This window comes from Haematobia irritans, chromosome 1 (assembly GCF_050003625.1).
Source record: "Haematobia irritans isolate KBUSLIRL chromosome 1, ASM5000362v1, whole genome shotgun sequence".
NCBI lineage: Eukaryota > Metazoa > Arthropoda > Insecta > Diptera > Muscidae > Haematobia > Haematobia irritans.
Window position 1 is genome coordinate 185153457 of NC_134397.1, and position 18987 is coordinate 185172443.

An 18987-nucleotide genomic window follows, 5' to 3' on the forward strand; every position below is an offset into this window, starting at 1 on the left:
ACATGGTGTTAATATATGGCCTCCAACAACCATGCAAAAGTTGATCCATATCGATCCATAATTATATATAGCCCCCACATAAACCGATCCCCAGATTTGGCTTGCGGAGCTTCTAAGAGAAGCAAATTTCATCCGATGGTGTAAGTATGTGGTCTTTAGGTTAGGTTAGGTATAGTGGCAGCCCGATATTTCAGGCTCACTTAGACTATTCAGTCCATTGTGATACCACAGTGGTGAACTTCTCTCTTATCACTGAGTGCTGCCCGATTCTATGTTAAGCTTAATGACAAGGGACCTCCTTTTTATAGCCGAGTCCGAACGGCGTTCCACATTGCAGTGAAACCACTTAGAGAAGCTTTGAAACCCTCAGAAATGTCACCAGTATTACTGAGGTGGGATAATGCACCGCTTTGGTTTGAACCCACGACCCTGTGTATGCAAGGCGGGCATGCTAACCATTGCACCACGGTGGCTCCCATGTGGTCTTTAACAACCATGCCAAAATTGGTCCATATCGGTCCATAATCATATATAGCCCCCATATAAACCGATCCGAAGATTTGGTTTTGAAGGCTATTGGAGGAGAAAATTTCATCCGATTCAGTTGAAATTTTGTGTGTTTGTGCATCTATATGGACACTAACAACCATGCAAACCGGTCCATATAAACTGGTCTCCAGATTTGACCTCCGGAGCCTTTTGGAGAAGCAAAATACATCCGATCCGGTTGAAATTTGATACGTGGTGTTAGTATATTGTCTTTAACCACCATGCCAAAATTGGTACATATCGGTCCATAATCATATATAGCCCCCATATAAACCGATACCCTGATTTGGTTTTGGAGCCTCTTGGAGCAGCAAATTTCATCCGATATATAGCCATCATTATGAAATTGTGTCCCAATATAAAGAAAAGTTTTGTTGTTTCTATTGAATTACTAAATCTTTTACTATCGTTTTGGTTCTTAAAATACCTGAAATACTAAACGAATGTGTTAGTTTCTGTAAAATTTTAATAAACCGTGGAAATAAAAAAATGCACCCATCATGAACTTCATATGATGCTACAGACAACAAGTGAAAAAAATTCTAATAAACTTTCCAAGATTTATCTAAAAATATTTAATGAGTTTTGTTGTATTTAGAAGTTAAGTTTCTCAAATTATTCTACATTTTCCTTCCTGGACCTACACTTTTTTGAGTGTAGGTCTCATATATCATATCTATGAATTCCACATACATTTCCGTATAAAATTTCAATACAGATTTATTATTTTAGCATTTATTATACATTTCACTGCGGAAGCACTTACATACAATTATTAAGATTATATAAATAACAAAAATCCCACCTAATATATCTATAAATAGAATTATGAATTTATCTAATAAAGTTTTTTTCTGCGGATCTGTAATGAATGTTTCATTTTTGTTTTGCATCTAATCGATATACGTAAGCATAGGGAAAAACAATTAAATATTTGTCTATTTGAAGTCCAGCCAAATTTCCATTTAAATTTCTTGGCTGAGCACCTATACCACCTATATGACTTGTCAAAGTCCACACATACACAATTGTATATACCTATGTTTTGTGGAAATTCTCACGAAATAATTTTAAAATATATAGTATTGATGTATGTAAACGCACTATTATACATTTCGATTCCGTAGCCATAAATGTCTAAATTCGATCTGGCAATACTTTGGTTGCCAGGCTTCTCTTTCGTATGTCCACTCACCCACGAAATAAAAAAGGGGGCGATCCGTATAGAGAGCAAAAACAAACGAACAATCAACGTAGTCATCTCTATGGTATTTCGGCCAAAATACACGCAAAAAAATAATTCTTTCCTCCCAAACGAAATTTTAGACAAACAAAGTTCGTTTCTCATTTGCTTTTCGCTGTAAGGAAGTGTATTTGGAAGAAGGATGTCTTTCTCACATCCACGAGGATTTTTAGTTCTTAACACCTTTTCCTGTAATACCAACAATGTAGAAGAAATTATACGATTTTATAAATTTTTAAAATTTTTTTTTACCCTTCGCCTGGACGGAGAATCGAACCGCGGACCATGCACATTGTAAGCCAACACACTAACCACTGAGCTATGTACCTGTTATGGTCATCAATAGATAAATATCCATATAAGTTATATTTATATAGCATAGCTTGCGGCGCCCACGAACCGAATAAACAAAGTTTATTTAACAGAAACAAACAGTTAGTTTGGCACCGTGGAGCAGTGGTAGCTACGTCTGACTCTCATGCCAAGGGTCGTGGGTTCGATCCCTGCTTCGGCCAAAGTTTTTTTTTTTGCTTTTGTTTTTTTTTTACATATATTCCAGATATATTCGGAAGATTCCGAAAAAATGTTCAACATTACATTGTACTATATTAAATTTTGAACTGTAAAATGTGTCTTATTAAAGACCTAAAGTCAGAAAAGAACAGTGTTTGATATAAACGAAATGGACTGTGTTGTTATTTCAAAAATAACTTTTTTTATTGAAAAAATAAAAATTTTGTAACAAACGAATTTTTTTGGTGATAAAAGTTTAAAATTTTCGAAGCAATTCAAAAAACTCTAACAAAAGAAAAACGTTTTCGGTACACGTTTTCCAAACGTTTTTTTTCTTTGCGTGTAGATATAAAATTTTGTATATACATATGTACAACAAAAACAAACATTTTACTACAACAAAAACTAACATTAATTTCATGTATACGCATACATTTGTATATACATAAGTATTTTTGTAAACAAATTGCATAAACATACATTAAGACCATACACACACACATACATATATATGTGGATGGTCTGAATGAATGTGATCGAATATGAGTTCAATTTATAAACACACTTTTGACCACATACAATGATGTACATATAAATAAGTATGTAAGAATATTTCTGTAAAAACGTATTTACGTAAAAATGTTAAGGATTTATATTTTCAATACTCATTAAATTTGTTGAAATAAATTTACATTTATTCATTGTACTTGACCGTAAACATAATACTGTAGATTTTTGAAATTTATATCAAATATTTTACAAAAAAAAATCTCATTCAAATAAATCTTGCGGGGCATAGTTACAGATTATTAATCAGGAAATGTTTTTGCAATAGGAAATGCGAAATTTATGAAATTTTGCCGGTCTGCTGTTGGCTAATAAAACGCATACTTTTATTTTATCCGACAGACATAAGAACCTTTACGCTTATCAATTTCTACATTTGTGTTAAAAATTTGACCATGACCAGATCAGAGCGTTGCCCTTTATATTTCGGGATGGGGCAACCCTAGTGTTGCAATCTGCTCTATCGTAAAGCTTCTTTTTGAGGTTATATGTACTCAGAAAGGTTTGGCATACGAGCGCTATTTGTGTTGTTTACAGCAAGCTTAAGGACCCATCTCACCAAAAAAAAAGAGCTTCCAAAAAAGTAGTTTGGATCCCCACACGCAGAGAAGGAATATGATCACCTCAAACATGTTTCAAGAGCAAAATGTTATTTTTGTATGGTGACCATGTAACATGTTTGTCACTAAAATGTTATTTTCTCGTCAAATATAACCTGCTTGCCGAAATCAGATACATGATTTTCGAGAAAATAACATGGTTGCGAAAACCATGTTACATGGTCACCACTCAAAAATAACATTTTGCTCTTAAAACATGTTTGAGGTGATCATATTCCTTCTCTGGGTGCAATATGTGATCCGGAAGTAGTGCAAACTTGGAGAATCTCCAATGAATTTTACATGGGCTTGTCATAGGACGGAAGTACTCCCTTTTTGGATCCTTTGCATTGCATTAGAAGTTGTGCCTTGGAAGTTCATTTGAATGAAGATTTAAAAAACGAAAAAAAATTTTTCACCAATTTCACTTTTTATTTGCATCAATATTTTTTATACCCTGCGCCACACTGTGGAACAGGGTATTATAAGTTAGTGCATATGTTTGTAACACCCAGAAGGAGACGAGATAGTCACATGGTGTCATTGGCAATAATGGTCAGGGTGGGTCCCTGAGTCGATATAACTATGTCCGTCTGTCCGTCCGTCCGTCTGTCTGTGAACACATTTTTGTGATCAAAGTCTAGGTCGCAATTTAAGTCCAATCGCTTTCAAATTTGGCACATGTTCCTAATTTGGGTCAGAATAGAACCCTATTGTTTTTGGAAGAAATCGGTTCAGATTTAGATATAGCTCCTATATATATCTTTCGCCGGATATGCACTAATATGCACCCAGAAGCCAGAGTTTTATCTCGATTGGCTTGATTTTGCACAAGGAGTACAATTGGTAGTATAGTCATGTGTGCCAAATTTGATTGAAATCGGTTCAGATTTAGATATAGCTTCCATATATATTTTTCGCCCGATATGGACTTATATGGCCCCAAAAGCCAGAGTTTTGGCCCAATTTGGTTGAAATTTTGCGGAATTAGCATTGTAGCTATGCTTGCCAAATTTGGTTGAAATCGGTTCAGATTTAGATATAGCTCATATATATATGTTTTTCTGATTTCGACAAAAATGGTCAAAATACCAACATTTTCCTTGTAAAATCGCCACTGCTTAGTCGAAAAGTTGTAAAAATGACTCTAATAATCTAATTGATATTTAAATGTATGTATTTGGGACAAACCTTTATATATATGGTCCCCAACACATTTGATGGATGTGATATGGTATCGAAAATTTAGATCTACAAAGTGGTGCAGGGTATAATATAGTCGGCCCCGCCCGACTTTAGACTTTCCTTACTTGTTTATTACTCTGTTATTTTCGTATTTTCTAATTTGTACAATTTGAAAAACTTTTTCGCTCCGACCAGGGGTTGAACCTGGGTTTGTTGGCATCATAACCGAACGCCTTAGTACACTCAGCCACAAACGCCAATGAACACAAAGCGTCGAAACGTCAATTCAAATGTTTGTGATATGATCGTAATACGACACCAAGGCCTTTCATTATAACTGCTCCTCGAGATGTCCTTTTTTCTTTTATCAAATATTTTTCTAAAAAATTATTATTTTTTATTTTATACATCGTGAAAACGACGTTTTTATTTTCGTCGTATATTTTTGTATAAATATATTTTTTCCGTTAAAAATCAACAAAAAAATTAAAAATTCTCATAATTTGCAAAACCTTCTCAAAAAAACTTCCATGGAAGCGAAAAAGTCAAACGGCACAGGTTCAAACCCCAGCGGGGATGATTTTTTTACTTCTTTATTAATTTTCTATTTTTTTTGTTTGAAATTCTATTGTCCAAAACTTAAATGTGCACTTAAAATATCATAATTGCGAACTTTATAATATTTGTCCAAAAGGACTGCATCGGAAGTGGAAAAACTTCATTCGCGGATCCCACGATGCGCTTTAGAAGAAATGTTTGTGGACTTGTCCAAAAGGACTGCATCAGAAGTTGAAAAAAAATCATTGGGGGATCCCACGATGCACTTTAGAAGAAATGTTTGTGGATTTGTCCAAAAGAACTGCATCGGAAGTTGAAGAAAAAAAACGATGGGGGATTCCGGGATGCGCTTTAAAAGAAATGTTTGTGGAACAACTACCATTTTTTTTTTTGCTGGGATACAAAACCATATTTTTTGTCTTCAATCACGAAATTAATTGATCCAATTAATATTTAATTGCAATGTCTTCAATCACAGAAATGATAGAATCAATTAAAACATTTATTGAAAGTCAAGTAAAAAATTAATTGATCTAATTAAAAATTTATTGATACTATTTATTTTTGTGATTGATTTTTGCTTCAATTAAAAAATTTGTTGAATCAATTAAATTTTTAATTGAATATTTTTTAAAACTCAATTAATACTTTAATTTGAAAAATTTTCGTGAAATTTTTTCTGTGTGTGTTCGAAATAGCATTCGAACAGAATTGTCACTTATCTACTTTCTCAAGTGTATGTCTAGTTGAATTGCATTTCTCTTTAATTTTACTGTCCCTTTTTAGATTAACAGATGTAAACATCTTATCAGTAGAGTCCTAGGTATACATTACATAAAAAAGGTTTACCGGGACAAGAAATGCATAATGATATGGTGAATGTGTTAGGTGAAAGTGCTCCTTCATATGCAACAGTAAAAAATTTGGTTGCTGAATTTAAACGGGTTGTACAAGCATTGAAGATGAACCACGTAGTGGACGTCCAAAAACAGTAACAACAACAGAAATTGTAGCCAAAGTGCATGATATCAGGTTGGCTGATAAGTCCCCGGTCTAACAAAGAAAAACAAATTTTTTTTGTCAAAATTCGTTTTTATTATTCAACATAGTTCCCTCCAAGAGCGATACAATGATTATAACGACCTTCCAATTTTTTGATACCATTGTGGTAGTACTCCTTCGGTTTTGCCTCAAAATAGGCCTCAGTTTCGGCGATCACCTCTTCATTGCAGCCACATTTTTTCCATGCGAGCATCCTTTTGAGGTCTGAGAACAAGAAAAAGTCGCTGGGGGCCAGATCTGGAGAATACGGTGGATGGGGAAGCAATTCGAAGCCCAATTTATGCATTTTTGCCATCGTTCTCAATGACTTGTGGCACGGTGCGTTGTCTTGGTGGAACAACATTTTTTTCTTCTTCATACAGGGCCTTTTTCCGCGATTTCGACCTTCAAACGCTCCAATAACACCATATAATAGTCACTGTTGATGGTTTTTCCCTTCTCAAGATAATCGATAAAAATTATTCCATGCGCATCCCAAAAAACAGAGGTCATTACTTTGCCAGCGGACTTTTGAGTCTTTCCACGCTTCGGAGACGGTTCACCGGTCGCTGTGCACTCTGCCGACTCTCGATTGGACTCAGGAGTGTAGTGATGGAGCCATGTTTCATCCATTGTCAGATATCGACGGAAAAACTCGGGTGTATTACGAGTTAACAGCTGCAAACACCACTCAGAATCATCAACACGTTGTTGTTTTTGGTCAAATGTGAGCTCGCGCGGCACCCATTTTGCACAGAGCTTCCGCATATCAAAATATTGATGAATTATATGACCAACACGTTCCTTTGATATCTTTAAGGCCTCTGCTATCTCGATCAACTTCATTTTACGGTCATTCCAAATCATTTTGTGGATTTTTTGATGTTTTCGTCGGTAACCACCTCTTCCGGGCGTCCACTGCGTTCACCGTCCTCCGTGCTCATTTCACCACGCTTGAATTTTGCATACCAATCAATTATTGTTGATTTCCCTGGGGTAGAGTCCGGAAACTCATTACCAAGCCAAGTTTTTGTTTCCACCGTATTTTTTCCCCTTCAGAAAACAGTATTTTATCAAAACACGAAATTCCTTTTTTTTCCATATTTTTCACAATAACAAAAGTTGCTTCACAAAAGACGCTCTATCTCACAAACTAATTGACTTACAGACGTCAAATTTTGACACGAATCATTTGAAGGTTGGTACAATATAAAAATAATATGCATTTAATACTAGTGACGCGAACTATCTGTCAGACCGGGGACATATCAGCCAACCTGTTATGGTATTAAATGATCGCTAAATCATCAAAATAAGCCTTAGAATATATTTGAAGCGTTTTTATCTTAAAACTAAAGTTTCATATCAAAAATAGGTTTATTTACTTTAAGGAAAAATTAGCCTTAGCTCGAAGACATGGGACTTTAACGAAGGGACGCAAATTTCAAAAAATTTTTGAAGCAAAGATTATAAACTTTATTTGAATTAAAATTCCACGCGCAAACATATCGATTACATCGATGGCAGATATCGATTGCAGTAATAAACGAAATATAGGAAAATTTCCTGTTGTTTTCTTAAGTTTTGAAAGGATTGAATACTTCTTAGTGCGAAAGAACTAAAATATTTTTCTATGCCAAGTGTTATTCGTATGTACACTCAAAAAAAAGTGAACTCACTATTTCACTAAAGCCAAATTAACTATTTTTTAGTTCATGAACTTATTATATTTGGTGAAAGTTTCATTTATTCTAATAATTTTTTGCGCACGTTATTTAAATGAACTAAAAGACGGGAAAAAATTATACACAAGTTAAGGACAGAGATTTACTAAATTCGTATATGTCATAAAATAGTTCATTATTTCCTCAAATTTGTAAATTTTACTACAAAAGCGTCCATTGTGAACTTCGTATGTCACTAAAGACATTCTTGCAATTTTGAACTCCAATTCCTTCAAACTACAAAATTTTCGTTAAAAAGTGAAAAAAAATTATTTATGTCTAATAAATTTTCGTGAATTTGTCGAAAAATATTTACTTATTTTTGTGATATCGGCGCGATGCCAGCGCGTGTAATACTGTTTAGTTAAAAATTTCTAAAAATATTCAAAATTTTCTAATATTAATCAAAAGTTTTCTTCCTGGTGGCTTCACTGTTTTCTCAGTGTATGATAAGCTTTCTATAATAAGGGAAGTCAGAATTATCATTTTATAAGAACTTTTACTAAATTTGAGGAAACTTGGTTTTAGTTCGGTTTTTGTTTATTTTTACGAATGCTTTGTTATAAGTGAATAAAATTTTCTTGTTCAGTAGTAAATTCTTATACCCAGCGAAGAAAACAGTATTTGTAAAATTCCATGCCTTACCCTATTTTATGAACTATTCCTAACTGCTTTCAGTTTAGGAATTTTTGACTGAAACAAGTAAATTTTACTAGTCCACACAAAAATTTAACTTAATGGAAATAAAATGGCTAAACTAAATTGATGAACATTTTTCCTTTAGTTTCGAAGGCACTTTTTTCTGGGTGTATGAAACTTTAACCTGGAAATATTCGTTTACTGAAGGTAGATATGGAACTGAACATCATCGGTGCATTGTACAAGACCCATAATTGATCAGTCTTATCGATGAATAATAAATGATTTATTTACGCTATGTTAATTAGTGAAAATGTGTCGTAATGAGTTAATAACTTAAATATCATAATAATGTAATTTCACCTCCAAGACCAGACGGATGAAAGAAATTCAACCCAAATTTTTGTGTTTTGTGGATTTTCAATCATTTCCAATTGACACGTTTTCGTCCCTCCCCTCATTATGCTACGACTCTGTGTTAAAATTTTACTAGAAGTAATAAAATGTACACATAGCTCTTATAATATTTTATGAATGAAAACACGTGTACCATAGATGTATTGCTCTCTTTGTCGCTCTCTCTCTCTCTTTCGAAAAAAACCTGTTGCTTCATTCTCTTCGAATACGCAGCCTCTGGTTTAACGGATGTTTCAAAACTCACAATCTGATTAAAACCAATCACTGATGCTACAGCTGTGATGAAGAGAATTCTCTTCCAAAATATATTTACCGTAAGAAATTGTCCTCAGTTTTCAACAACAAACAAACAGCTGATAATATTTTCGCAAATCATTATTGCGTCTAATTGGAGCCATATTACTTTTTGTTTACGTTCTCCCTCACATACACACCAAACATTGATTATTTCATACAACCATATAAATTAATTACTATTTTTATTCAAGCTTCTCGTTGAATCTAAATCAAATGTCTGTTAGCGTTTGATTACAATTGTCAGGTATTTATTGTTCAAATTACTCTCTGTCGTTGTAAGCAAATTTAGCGATAAATCCCTCAATTTATATGACGCCAATAATTCCCACCAAGAACCGCCGACCCCCTAAGTGAAGTGTCTGTGGCATTTATCCTAATTGATTGTCGGTAAACAACCAACCCTCTAGTTTTACGGCCATCATTTGTAAATGATATGAATGGTTGAAGGGGTGTGTTTGAGACTCTCAAGTGTATTTTATATCAACAATTATTATTACTAATATCAGAGACGTGGCATAAAGGGAACGTTTAAAACATTTTCGAAATGAAGGGTAAATTTTGAAATTTAGTATTTAACGGAAGATGCACACATATAAGAAATATAAAAGTAGTTTTCACTTTTTCACTACTAGAGTTATCCCCATGTTTAATTACCTCATTGAAAATCTCCAAGCCTCTAAGGCATTAAGTAATACTCGCTTAATTACCTCAAAGAAGTAAATTAACATATAAGTTTAATTACCTTAAATGGGAAAATAAGCGAGCAACTGACAATTATACGATGCTTTTAAAAACTAGTTATAAAGGATGATTGTATAACTATTATCTTTTTGGCAACGTTTCGTAAATTGTTACACTGTCAAAAATTTTAAATTTGGTCTATAATTAAACAATGGATCGTCTTACAAACGAACAACGCTGCTACTAAAATTTATTATAAAAATGCGTTCTTTGTTAAGAAAGTTCATCACATGTTCATTGTATTCAGTGACGAAGAATTAGTTCATTTAGTATTCAGATTTTATGGAAATCAGAGGAGGTGTCAAAGAGTCTTACGATTATTCATATATTTCCTTTAACAAATAGTTCGTTTTATGGCACTAAAGCCAATTTAATGCTATTTTAGTTCATGGAATTATTATATTTTGAGAAAGTTTACTCGACTTTAAAAAATTTTTACGTTCCTTAGTTAAATGAACTAATAATGGGAACAAATTATACACAAATGAAGCATTCTTACCTCAACACTGTACCAAATTTAATCAAAATCAGTTAATAATAGTGACCTGAATACTGCGAACAACAAATACATGGTCAAGCAGACGGACACCAAAGGCTAAACCGACTCAGGAGGGAGGAGGTTCTGAGTCGGTCGATATATATTTTATGCAGCTCAAAATCAATATTTCTGGTAGGCACATTTGTTCGGAGATACCATGACAATTATGTGGTTTAGGGTGCTGTGCCAATATTTATGTGTGCCACTGAATGTGTAATACCAAAATTGTGCATTCGGAGCTTTAAAATAAAAAAAATGTGCTTATGGTGAAACATAAAATATGTTTGCACAGTAAAAACAATTTTTGGTTTGTACAAATTCTGAAAATATATATGCTTGAAACAGAATATGTTTGGGAGTATATGTTACAGAGGAATTTTTTTTGTGTGGATATATTTTAAAGGCGCCAATTGGTTACTTCCATTATTTTACTTGCATCATACTCTCTAGGTCTCTCTTTCTAAACACATATTTGTTTATGGGCTATTTCCAAATTAATATATGTTTGCATCTAAGCATATTATATTTACAAACATGTTGCTAGTCTATGAACATTATATGCTTGCACTTAAAAATATTGTGTTAAAAAATTTGAGTTCTAAACATATAATTTTTACAGCCAAACATATATAGTTTTTTTCGTCCGTGTACGTTTTTAGTATAGTACAGTGAAAAATTTCTAACAATAATCTAATTTTTCTACAATTAACCACAAAAAAAAAAACAGTGAACTCACCAAGGCACTAAAGCCAAATTATTGCTTTTCTTGTTTTCCATGAGAACGTTTCCTACACTTTAATAATCTTTGGTGTACACTAGTTTAATGAACTAAAAAAGAGAAAGGATATACGGAAATGGAGCATGAGATCTCCTACGTATTTTCCATATAATAGTTAAGGAATTCCTTAAATTTGTCAATTTTACCAAAAATGCGTCCATCAAGAACTTCGTATGGCGCTTTCACAAATGATATGAGAATCGAATACGCCTCTGTCTTCTTTTGCATATACAGAAAATGTCAAGTTATCAGGATGCAACCCTCGCACAAATAAATGACTCGCCAAATACCAACTCATTACATCGGATTGCGAGAGAAGCTAAGCAGGTCTTTGTGTTAATATATCGTATGAAGGATACATACACAACTGTGACCCAAACAAATGCACACACAAACACACTCACACTGTATGTGGAGACATATATCCAGCCAGCACAAATGTTCCAATTTGTTAGCTTTGATAAGAAAATAATTCACATACAGGGTGCGGAAAATTTTATGTGGGGAAATAAAAATTGTACGCTAAATTTATTTTCTTTTGAGTTCTAAAATCTAAAAATTAATTGGAAAGCTATTGATTTAGTTTTAATACCCAGATTAATTTCAAGTCCTTAATATTCTACATACATAAATTGATTTACAAAGAAAATATGGCCATTAAAAATAACATTTTGCTTCTGAAACATGATTGAGGTGATCATATTCCTTCTCTGGGTATGCTTATGTTTTAACATTTATAATTCTACACTGTAATCGAAAGATTTTAATTACTATTTTTGGAAGTTTGCGTCTCTTTGTTAAAGTCGGAGGCCTTTGAATTAAGGCAAATTTTCTTTAAAGTAAAGAAAAATATTTTTAATGTAAAGAACGGATCCTTAAATCAACTGATATAATAAATCTTAATATTTAAGATAAAAACACTTCAAATATAGGCTAAGAATTACTTTAAGGATTTGGATCTTTAGTTTTATTTTTTGGAATTAAGAAATCTCTTTTTAATTTGAAATATCTGTTACAAATTGGATTTGTTTATACATGAATATCTTTATGAATACATCGCAAAAAGAGAATAAAAAATCGATGTATGAGATATGTATCCAATATTATTTTTATTGATCGTAGATTTAAAGCCAGAGAGGTTCCCAAAAACGTTTTTATTATAAAGAAGCCGAATCATTGGATCGGAATCAACACCAAAATCCTTAATTGAAGGTCAAAATCGTTGAATCCAAGTAAACTTTTTTTGAGTGTACACAATAAAATCAAAAATAAAATGAAAGTGCACTGAAAAAAATAATAAATTGATGTAATAAGACTATACTCAAAAAAAAAGTGAACCCTCAAAAGCACTAAGGTCAATTTAACATAAGTCTAATTTTGTTCAAGGAATTAATATTATTTGAGAAAGTTTAAAATATTTTTTTACGAAGTTAGTTAAATTACCTAAAAATGAACAAAGATTGATACACAAATAATATAAAGAGGCTCCCTTTTAGAACCTTCCAGCAAACAAAAAAATGGAAGTTCTCTAACTTCGTATCGCACTAAAGACATGCTTGCAATTTTTCCTTCAAACTACAAAATATTCTTTAACAAGTGAAAAAAAATAATTATGTCTAAAGGTGAGTACTATGTTCGGATTTTTCATCAAAACACTAAATTAAAAGTACAAATATATTTATGAAGACGATTTTATTTTGATCAAGTCTTGCCAAATATAGGATGAAAAAGATCCAAGGAATTGTTTGCAAATAATTTTATATTTCTAAATTAATTAATTAAAACAAGTAAATACGGCCGTAAGTTCGGCCAGGCCGAATCTTATGTACCCTCCACCATGGATTGCGTAGGAACTTCTACTAAAGGCTGTCATCCACAATCGAATTACTTGGGTTGCGATAACACTTGCCGATGGCAAGGTATCGTAAAACTTTTTAACATTGTCTTCTAAATTGTAAGTTAGCCCATACGGGGTATATATTAAACAAAAAAAGGCCGATTAAATACGTATATAATCTAGTTTGACAAAATTTTCTATAGAAATAAAATTTTGACAAAATTTTCTATAGAAATGAAACCTTGACAAAATTTTCTATAGAAATAAAATTTTGACAAAATTTTCTATAGAAATAAAAATTTGACAAAATTTTCTATAGAAATAAAAACTTGACAAAATTTTCTATAGAAATAAAATGTTGACAATATTTTCTATGGAAGTAAAATGTTGACAAAATTTTCTATAGCAATACAATTTTGACAAAAATTTCTATAGAAATAAAATGTTGATAAAATTTTGTATAGAAATGAAATTTTGACAAAATTTTGTATAGAAATAAAATGTTGACAAAATTTTCTACAGAAATAAATTTTTTACAAAATTTTCTATAGAAATAAAATTTTGACAAACATTTCTATAGAAATAAACTTTTGACAAAACTTTCTATAGAAATGAAATTTTAACAAAACTTTCTATGGAAAAAAAATTAAAAAATTTTCTATGGAAATAAAGTTTTGGTAGATTACAAAATTTTCTATAGAAATAAAATTTTGACAAAATTTTCTATGGAAATAAAATTTTGACAAACATTTGTATAGAAATAAACTTTTGACAAAACTTTCTATAGAAATGAAATTTTGACAAAACTTTCTATAGTAATAAAATTTGACAAAATTTTCTATGGAAATAAAGTTTTGGTAGATTATTTTTGGCCATATGGACCAATTTTTGTGTAATAAGTCATCGGCTATATATAACTAAAGACCGATATGGACCAATTTTTACATGGCTGTTAGAGGCCATATATTGAGAAAATGTACCAAATTTCAACCGTATCGGATGACTTTTGCTCCTCCAAGAGGTTCCGGACGTCAAATCTGGGGACGGTTTATATGGGAACTATATATAATTATGGACCGATATGGACCAATTTTTGCATGTTTGTTAGAGACCATATACTGACACCATGTACCAAATTTCAACTGGATCGGATGAATTTTGCTCTTCCAAGAGGCTCCGGAGGTCAAATCTGGGGATCGGTTTATATGGGGGCTATATATAATTATGGACCTATATGGACCAATTTTTGCATGGTTATTAGAGGCCGTAAACTAACATCAGGTACCAAATTTCAACCGGATCGGATGAATTTTGCCCCTCCAAGAGGCTCCGGAGGTCAAATCTGGGGATCGGTTTATATGGGGGCTATATATAATTATGGACCGATATGGACCAATTTTTGCATGGTTGTTAAAAACCGTATACTAAGACCACGTACTAAATTTCAACCGGATCGGATGAGTTTTGCTCCTCCAAAAGTCTCCGGAGGTCAAATCTGGGGATCGGTTTATATGGGGGCTATATATAATTATGGACCGATATGGACCAGTTTTTGCATGGTTGTTAGAGACCATATACTAACATCAGGTACCAAATTTCAATCGGATCGGATGAATTTTGCCCCTCCAAGAGGCTCCGGAGGTCAAATCTGGGGATCGGTTTATATGGGGGCTATATATAATTATGGACCGATATGGACCAATTTTTGTATGATTGTTAGATACCGTATACTAAGACCACGTACCAAATTTCAACCGGATCGGACGAATTTTGCTGCTCCGGGAGGCTCCCCAAGCCAAATTTGGGGATCGGTTTATATGGGGGCTATACGTAAACGTGGTCCGATATGGCCCATTTTCAATACCATCCGACCTACATCAATAACAACTACTTGTGCCAAGTATCAAGTCGATAGCTTGTTTCGTTCGGAAGTTAGCGTGATTTCCACAGACGGACGGACAGCCGGACAGACGGACAGACGGACGGACGGACAGACGGACAGACGGACGGACGGACGGACATGCTTAGATCGACTCAGAATTTCACCACGACCCAGAATATATATACTTTATGGGGTCTTAGAGCAATATTTCGATGTGTTACAAACGGAATGACAAAGTTAATATACCCCCATCCTATGGTGGAGTATATAAAAAGTAACCGTGAAAACAAGCTGGTTTTCAGCTTGAAAAGTGAACATAGTACTCAGTTTAATAAATTTTCTTGAATTTTTCGAAAAATATTTAAATATTTTTCCGAAGTCGGCGTGACATCTGCGCTTGTTTAGTTTAGTTAAAATTTTTTGTTAAAATTTTCTAAAAATAATCTAAATTTTATTTTTTCGGTTCAGTTCTTTATTTAAATATAAACATTTTTGAATGCCGTTTTGTTTCTTATTGTTGGTTTATTCTTTAATCATTATTGTTGTTTTGATTTCAGCTTAAAACCATGCGTTGACAGAACTACAAGAGTAGCTTAATCAACAGAGGAAAAGTATGCTTGTCAAATTTATTTGGGTAAAGCCTTGTAGACTGCAAGTTGGTTGATGGACAGCCGTTTGGGAATTACCACATTCCTCATCAGCATCCTCTACTTGCAGCTTGTAAATTTGTTTAGGCAAAGCCGACTATCAAAGACTTTTTTCGGGAGGTTCAAGTGTAATTCACTTTGGGTTTAGTGAATTACCCGAATTTATTCTGATATTTGGTTGATAGATATAATCCAGCATTACTAATTTGCATACTCAATAACTGAATTGAAAAATGTTCTTTGCCATAAAGAAGACAGTTTTGGACTAACGAAATTAAATTAACTGAGTTGTTGAGTTTTTGGTTTGGATATAAAATAGCTTGAAATATAGGCTAAGCATTTGATTTAAGTACGCGAGTATCTCTATTTTTTCGCTGTAGGAGAAGTAAACTCTTACGATTCCGAATTTCGGAATATGGGGAATAAATTCAGTATTGTCTGATGCGAATATCACGAATTACGGAAGTTATTTTTTAATACAGCATTACTAATTTGCACACTCAACAAGTGCGTAAAGTAGAAAGTCGGATGGGGTCGACTATATCATATCCGAAATTTTTGATAATCGGGCCATACGTATCTACACTCAAAAAAAAGTTTACTTGGATCCAAATTTTTTTGACCTTCCTTTAAGAATTTTGGTATTGATTCCGAGCCAAAGATGCGGGTTCTTTAAAATAAGGAAAATGGTTTGCGACCTATCTGGCTTTAAATCTAGGATGTATATAATTAATATTAGGATACACATGTCATTTATCTAATTTCCATTCTATTTATCCGGTATATTAATAAAGCTATTCACGTACAAACAAATGCCAGTTCAAAAATCTAAATTATGACGTATACTTCGAAGTAAAAAATATTTTTTTAATCAAAAAAAAAAAATTAAACCTCAAAATAAGTCTTAGCCTATATTTGAAGTGTTTTTATCTTAAATCTAAAGATTAAATATTTCAGTTAATTTAAGGACGATTTCTTTAAATAAAAAATGTGTTTCTTTACTTTAAGCAAAATTTGACTTAGCTTAAAGACATGCAACTTTAACTAAGGGACGCAAATTTTTAAAATGTGTGTCCTAAATTTAATGGAAAAAAGTTTTGAAGCAAAGATTATAAACTTTCGCTTAATTAAAATTTAATTATTTTAAAGAAATTTGTCCTGAATAGTGTGTAAATTGCGCATCCTAAAATTGAGGTTGCGTAATCTTTGGTATCACGTAAATATTTTTTTTAGTGTATGAAGATTTGGATGAAATTTTCCAGGTTTAGTTTATACCACAGAAGGTTACCTCGCGCTAAATTTGAGCAAGATCGGTTAATAAATAAGAATTTAGGTTTAGGTTAGGTGGCAGCCCGATATATCATGCTCACTTAGACTATTCAGTCCATTGTGATACCACATTGGTGAACTTCTCTCGTATCAATGAGTGCTGCCCGATTCCATGTTAAGCTCAATGACAAGGGACCTCCTTTTTATAGCCGAGTCCGAACGGCGTTCCACATTGCAGTGAAACCACTTAGAGAAGCTTTGAAACACTCAGAAATGTCACCATCATTACTGAGGTGGGATAATCCACCGCTGAAAAACTATTTGGTGTTCAGTCGAAGCAGGAATCGAACCCACGACCTTGCATTTCTCTAATATAAAGTTTCCTTATCCAAAAGTCGATAAACTTTTCAATGAAGTCGTATTGTCCTTACAATTAAGTGAAAGAAAAAATGTTTGGGGCAAGGTCAACTTGACTTTAATAATTCAGAAAAATTCTTTAAATTTAATGAAATTGTCTTTAAATTTGTTGTTTTTTTTTGGCATCTTGACTACAAAGCAAAAAATCGTTCAAATATCTTTATTTTAAAGACGTTTTTTACTTGAAACATAGCATAATTTCTACTGGAAGTCGAGTCTTAATTTGGAAAATAAAGTTGTCGTTAACTCGTTTTTAAAGAACTTTGCATATGAAGAAAAAAAACTGAAAAAGCGAAAAATTAAAATTTGCTTCCTACAAGCAAGTACACAAAACCCAAATTTAAAAGAGAATTGTGTCTTAAAAGTGTCCTTACTTGTATTCTCCGCTTCTTAGGCTCGGAATCAATACCAAAATTTTTAAAGTGAAGACAAAATCTTTGGAACCGGCCATGCTTTTTTTCAGTGTAGGGCAAAATTTTTGAAAATCGGACTATACATATATATGGGATCTAAATCTGAACCAAAATTTTTCAGGTTTAGATTATACCACAGAAGGTTACCTTGCACCAAATTTGAGTAAGATTTGGAAAAATCGGGCTATATCCAAATCTGAACCGATTTCGATGAAACTTTGCACACTGAATGGGTGGTTAACAAGGTTACTTTGTGCCAAATTTGACGACGATCGGATAGTAATACAATATGATACATGGGAGCTATATCTAAATTTCATCCGATTCAATAGCGTTCGTCCTTGTTCCAAAAAAAAGCACTTTGTGCAAAATTTCGTTAAAATCGGTTAATTGTTGCGACCGGAATCCTGCGAACAACAAATACATGGACAGACAGACGGGCACAAAGGGCTTGATCGACTCAATAGGTGATTCGGAATAGATTGGTATATTTTTTGTGAGGCTGATAAGTCTCCGGTCTAACAAAGAAAAACACATTTTTTTGTTAAAATTCGATTTTATTATTCAACATAGTTCCCTTCAAGAGCGATACAACGATTATAACGACCTTCCAATTTTTTGATACCATTTTGGTAGTACTCCTTCGGTTTTGCCTCAAAATAGGCCTCAGTTTCGGCGATCACCTCTTCATTGCAGCCAAATTTTTTCACTGCGAGCATTCTTTTGAAGTCTGAGAGCAAGAAAAAGTCGCTGGGGGCCAGATCTGGAGAATACGGTGGGTGGAGAAGCAATTCGAAGCGCAATTCATGAATTTTTGCCATCGTTCTCAATGACTTGTGGCACGGTGCGTTGTCTTGGTGGAACAACACTTTTTTCTTCTTCATATGGGGCCGTTTTGCCGCGATTTCGACCTTCAAACACTCCAATAACGCCATATAATAGTCTTTGTTGATGGTTTTTCCCTTCTCAAGATAATCGAACAAATTATTCCATGCGCATCCCAAAAAACAGAGGCCATTACTTTGCCAGCGGACTTTTGAGTCTTTCCACGCTTCGGAGACGGTTCACCGGTCGCTGTCCACTCAGCCGACTTTCGATTGGACTCAGGAGTGTAGTGATGGAGCCATGTTTCA